The sequence below is a fragment of the Hylobates moloch genome, unplaced genomic scaffold (genome assembly GCF_009828535.3).
Source record: "Hylobates moloch isolate HMO894 unplaced genomic scaffold, HMol_V3 SCAFFOLD_8, whole genome shotgun sequence".
In the NCBI taxonomy this organism is placed as follows: domain Eukaryota; kingdom Metazoa; phylum Chordata; class Mammalia; order Primates; family Hylobatidae; genus Hylobates; species Hylobates moloch.
This window is the reverse complement of record NW_026652283.1, coordinates 3,758,830-3,764,829: the sequence shown is the minus strand read 5'-3', so window position 1 is coordinate 3,764,829 and position 6,000 is coordinate 3,758,830. Positions and strand designations below refer to the sequence as shown.

The 6,000-nt window shown below is 50.0% G+C and overlaps 1 protein-coding gene across 1 annotated transcript in view; it reads left to right on the top strand.

Annotated features, from left to right (window-relative positions):
• Positions 1-5,255: 5,255 nt before the first annotated feature.
• CRACR2A (calcium release activated channel regulator 2A) overlaps positions 5,256-6,000 on the top strand; it is a 137,068-nt gene continuing 136,323 nt past the window's right edge. The window contains exon 1 of the mRNA XM_032158998.2: positions 5,256-5,363. The gene's annotated coding sequence lies outside the window, so the exon portion shown is untranslated. The remainder of the gene's footprint in view (positions 5,364-6,000) is intronic.

Here is a 6,000-nt window from a genome sequence, read left to right as displayed (position 1 = left end):
CCCTGCTTCACCTTACTACATTTGCTATTTCCTTATTTATTATATTCATGGTCAGGATACTGTGGTTGGGTCTTGTGTGTATGCATGTGCACTCATGGGAAGGCAGAATTATGAGGGAAAAATATCTATACTTTCTAAGCAATTTATAACTGTAAAATAGTAGATACGAAACATTAATTTCATCATTCCCAGATGATTAGATAAATGATAATTCATTGTTAGGTCTTTAAGTTATTTTTAGCTGAAGTAACAATGTGGCTTCTTTAGTGGATATCTTGAATATATCGTGGCTTTTACACAAACAGGGGATTCAGAAATTTGTGATAGCAAAAACAATATCCCACATAAGGTGGCATCAGGTACTCTGTCTCTCAGAGGCCACTTGTGGGGCAGGGGAATGGAATGAAATCCTCCATTCAGGGCCTGGAGTGGTCACCCACAAGCTTGTGGCTTATAGGTCAAGTCACCCTGAGCCATAGTTACCTCATCAGTAATACATGGGATTGGCTCTATGACTTCCAGCTCTCTCAGGTCTGTACCTCTGCGGCTCCATCTGAATGACTAAGTCTATTGTTGGCTGCTGGATGGACAGTAGAAAGTCACTGCTCATGTCTTACTTGTCCTGTTTTGGAAGGACTCCAGATTTGTAAATCCCTTAAAGGAAGTACATGATTTTCAGAAATATCTTCAGGGAGGCCCTGCATTCTAGCCTAATTTTTCAATTGCAGCTATAAGCATGTAGCCTGAATTGGCTCCTGCAATCTCATAGATGTCTCCTTCCCAAACATGCTCACAGAGGCAAAGGATGGAAGATATGGATCCAGGGTGATTTCCCTCTGGTGTTCGCTGGCTCTGTAGAGCTGGCCAGCCCTCTGCTCCAGGCCGCTGTTTGATTTGGCCTTTGCTGGCGAGGCTCTGGGAGGTGGGGCAGATGCTGCCATCCTGTATGCAGCCTGAGAGAGTCAACATAGAAAAGTCTGTTTGGTTTTTGGCCTCCACCTGTTGGAAACTCTGTAATTGTTGCCATTCATAATAAGGAAGAAGGAACAACAGAGGGATTCCTGTATTAGAACAGTGAATGTTTTCACTGTTCCTCTAAGGGGACCAACAACAGGAACTGGGCTTAAGTTAGAGTTGAAAGCAGCAAGTGAACGAGAAAAAACAAAGAAGTTACAGATGCCGGGAGGAAGGATACCATGGAGCATCAAGGTGACTCTGGAAGAGGGTAGCACGCCTCCTTGGAAGTGTCCCTGTGCCCTTCAAGCCAATTTTCTACTACCCCCACCCCTGACACTGGCCCTTCCCTGCCCCACCTCAGGGGAGGCAGCAACTCACAGCACAAGCATCTAAATGTTACTCACTCCACCGATCAGCCCAGACCCTCCAGCCATTACCTACTTTGCTGGTCCATAGAGGAAACAGAGACCATGATCTGGGAGCTCTGCATCCACTTTCCTCCCACTGCCTTGCTCCCATCCTCACTCATCTTTACCTCCTCCCCCTGCTTCTGAGACTTATGGGCTCCTCCTAAGCCCTTGTGCTCGCCAGTCCTTCCTGCATCTTCTTAGACCAGAGCCATTGACTCCTCCTCACTCTTCATCCTTTCTCTCTTCATCAGATTCTTAACCTCAGTCTAGAAACCTCCCCAGTCTCCTGCTTGGTTCTTCTGTTCCTCTCTCACATTATTTGTCCCCTCTACTGCCAGCCTCCTTGAGAGGGGTACCTCCTTACTTCTCCATTCCTCACTTCCATTTATTCCCAAATCATTGTGTTGGGGCTTCCAGCACTCATCCAGAAAAAAAAAAGAAAAGAAAACAGAACACAACCGAAAATACCCTGTTCTTGGGCCAATGACCTTCAAACTGCCAATTCCAATTCCAGGCTTTGCCATATGTATTTACCTTTTGTATGTTCACTCAACTATCATGAGATGCTTATTACATGTCAGAATGCAGGCCAGGAGGACACCAAAATACCTCTAATAAAACCCAAGGGCCCTTTGGATGAATAGCCCATTAGGTTTTGTCTGCCAATTGCTTTTCAGTGTGGATCACTTTGTGTGCCCTTTTCTGGAAGTTGACTGGGTCTGGGCAGGCAGAGGAAACTAGAGTCCACTGGCAGTGTGGTGATCAGGAAGTATGGGTTGGAGGACATGAGAACAGCTTAGGGCTCCAGTGACACACATTTCCTGGTGTTGACATGACCTAGCAGTGGCCTCTTAGGGTGGTCGGGTTTGCAGCTGCTGTCTGGGGCTGCAGGCCCTGGTGCTAAACCAAGGCCATCCTCCCAGCAAGGAGCACAGTGGTAAGTCACTGGCGGCTGGGCAGGCTGCACAGCTGGGGAGGATGACCCAAGTGAGCTGAATACTGGCCGAGGTCCTGTCCTTCTTTCACAGCTACCCTGCCTCTGTCACAGCCCCCATCGTACTGAACTGTAATTTCAACTCCCTGGCTGATTCCCTGTGAAACAGAGCTCCTAGGGAAGAGCCTAGGTCCAGACCAGCTGTACAACTTGAATGGTCCAGTGTAAAATACAACTTATATGGCCCCTTGTTCAAAAATTGTTAAGAATTTCAAGAAGGTGACAGGAGAGCATTAAACTATGTATGAAGCCCTTCTAAGTGAGTGGCCTATGTCAGGGGTCCCCAACCCCTAGGCCACGAACCGGTAATGGGGTACTGGTCCGTGAACCCTATTGTGAACTGTGCATGTGAGGGATCTAGTTTGCACACTTATGAGAATCTAACTAATGCCTGATGATCTGAGGTGGAACAGTTTTATCCTGAAACCATTCCCACCCCCCACTCCCACCCCTGGTCCATGGAAAAATTGTCTTCCACGAAACAGGTTCCTGGTTCCAAAAAGGTTGGGGACCTCTGGCCTATGTGACTTCATAGGTCATATGCCCAGGAAGCCAGTCTTGCCTAGGTCTTATTCATCACCTAGAGAGTGCTCAATAAATCCTCATTGAATAAATGAGTTTGGGTTTCTCCTGCAACACTGAATCATGTAGCTGTGGGGAAAGAGAAGTGGAGATCCTCATCCTTCCCGCGGTCCAGGCTAGCTCCATAGCCTGGGGCCAGTCAGTGAATATCACCTGTGCCTCAGTTTCCTACATCCATACATTGGAAGAACCATCTTTTCCCCGTCGCTTTTCTGCCATGGGCCAAGAGTAAAAGAGGCACAAATGTACAAGCTGAACTTGCAGCAGTTAATGTGATGTCTCTGTGATTCTGAAGGACACCATGAGGTGTAGTGTTCTGTTAAAGAAAATGCCAGCAAATCAGAGACATCCCCATAGAAGCCAGAAGATGTAGTTAATGTTTGTACCATGAAATGTCTAGGTATTCTGATATGGGCTAAAGGACAGTTGCTTTTCTTTCTTATTAAATAGGTGGTTAGACTCAGACACAAGGGAACAGGAAGCAGAATGGTATCAGAGACAAAGATGACTGCATGGAGTTTGGTGAGAAACCACCCCCAAAGCAGCAATTTTTTGGATGAGTCTCAGCCTTTCTGAGCCTCCATTATTTCAACTATGAAGTGATAGAATTAACAATAACAAAAATTTGATAAGAGCAAATACATTTGGCATTTTTAATGCACCTACTGCTATTCTAAGCCCTTTAAAGATACACATTTATTTGGATTCGTAGAACACCCCATGATGCAGGAGCTGTTACTATCCACATTGTACTGATGGAGAAAGTTCCAGTAACTTGCCAAGGACGTAGCTGCAAGTTGGAGCATCGAGATTCAAACCCAGGGCTTTGGCCTCCAGAGTCTGTACCCTAACCACTATAACACCTCTGAGACTGTAAGGGGCAAATGAGTGACAACGCATTGCTTTAGAAGTGAAAGGCGATCTAAACGTGCAAGTATTAACACTATTAAAAACAATAACAATGGCAGGTACCTCCGATGCCTCTGACTTTATCTCTCTGGTCACAGTTTTCTGCTCTGTAAAATGGGTGGGCAGGCTTTACATTTACATTGGATAATCTCTGAGGCCCCTTCCACTTCACGGATTCTGATAATGAAAGGTCCTTCTTTCCTCACATAGGGCTGAGAGAAGGGCAAGCCACCAGCTTGCAGACCTTGGGAGTTGACACAGGGAAGCATACCCAGGACAGAGCCAGAAAAGCCAAGGCACACAGTAGGGACACACCAGAGGGCAGGCCTCAGAGCCCCTGACAGCCTTCTAAAACTCTGGTAGGCTGGAGGGAGGTGGTGAGCTAGTGGCTGGCTGAGCTGCAAGGAGAAGAAAGGACTCCACAGAGTAATTTACAACAGCTGCTCAGTAACTGCTAATGTGTTTCTCTCCACCATGGAATAGGGCTTAGTGCGTGTGAGAGGGGGATGCTACTGCATAAACCAGTACCAGAAAGATGGGCCGACCAGGAAAGAACTGGGGCACTCTGCAGGGGCAGTGTCTGGGGAAGGGTTCTCCAAAAAGGTGACATTTCAGAGGGGCCTGGATGGATGAGTAGGATTTCAACAGGCAGAGATGAAAGGGGAGGGTGTTCCTGGCAAAAAGCAAGAACTCCCAGCAGCCATGAAGAACAGCTGGTGTTTGGCAACAGCCAGTGTGTCCAGAGCAGAACTGTTGCGTGTGTGTGTGTGTGTGTGAGGGAGAGAGGGTGAGGCTGGAAAATTAGGCTGTGGCCAGAGTGGGCAGGGTGGGCCTTGCTTTGTGCACTAGGCTGAGGGGTTATCCTGCAGCCTGAACACCTTGGGAGGCCTTTGAAGATTTACTTAGTGCTTTATTAACAAATATGTGTTGGGTTTTGGGTGTTTTGTTTTGTTTTGTTTTGTTTTGTTTTGAACGATTCATGCCCACAGTAGAATATATAGAAGAGTCAGAAAAGTATAAAGAATAAGGATCCCCTTTAGTTTCTGTTCCCAGAGATAACAGCTGGAGTGACGCCGGGGTGTTGCCGGGTTTTCGGGGGTGCACTCCCAGACACCTTCTCTCCAGTGAGCCAGCAAGGGCCGGACTGATGCCCCACCTTGGGAACCTGAATGGGGGCAAGGGGCCTAGGGGGCCTAGAGAGCAGAGGGACCCAGGAAGCTCAACCAGTCAGGCAGGCTAAGTCGGCAGCGGCCCCGCCCTCGCCACCCAGGCTCCCTGGCAGTCTCAGGTCGCGCCTGCAGACCCGGACCCCACCGCTTGGCGCGCGCACGTCCCGCAGGGCGCACAGGGGGCGCCGCTTCCCGTTCAGCCCTGCTGGGGGGCTGGTCCAGCCTGCGCGGATCGGAGCGGAAAGAGTCGGGCGGAGCAGGCGGCGGGGCAGGCGGCTGCTTGACAGCTGAGAGCCGAGCGGGCGGCGTGGGCAGGTCCACGGGGAAGCCTACACGCCCAAGGTAATGTGGAGGAAGGTTGAGGGTGGGCGCCCGGGGCAGCCCGGTGGGGCGGCGCTTCCTGCCGGCTGCGAAGTGTGAGCGCGTGTGTGCAGCACATGGAATTCGCAGAGGGCCTGGACGGAGGCTGTGTGCCTTTGGGTGGGAATAGCTGGCTCCCCTGCCATCCCCAGGCCTGGCCTGGCCCTTGCTCCCCTCCCTGTCACTCGGTAACGGGACTGGAGGAGAGCCGAGAAGCACTAGGGTTTTGGTCAGGAAGGGACCTTAGGAACCCTCCAGCCTCATCCAGCCTCTTCGTTTCACATATGAGGAAACTGAGGCTCAGAATGGTAAAGTGACTTGCCCAAGGTCTCAAGTCTAAGAACCAAAACTCCTACCTTGCAGGTCAGTGCTGCTAGGAGCCCTGGCCACGCAGGCAGCATCCACAACTGTTGCCATGCCTAGAAACAAAGAACCGAGACAGACACTCAGAAAGACACAGAGAACCTCTCAGAGCAGAGGAAGGAGGTCAGGAAGTGGGCGGCTGCTGGGGCTTGGCTTCCGCCCTGGCCCCAGCGTGTGCTGGTCTGGCTGTGTGGCTCAGAGGCCTTGTGCTGACTCTGTCCGTGTGTGTGTGTGTGTGTGTGTGTGTGCGCGAGTG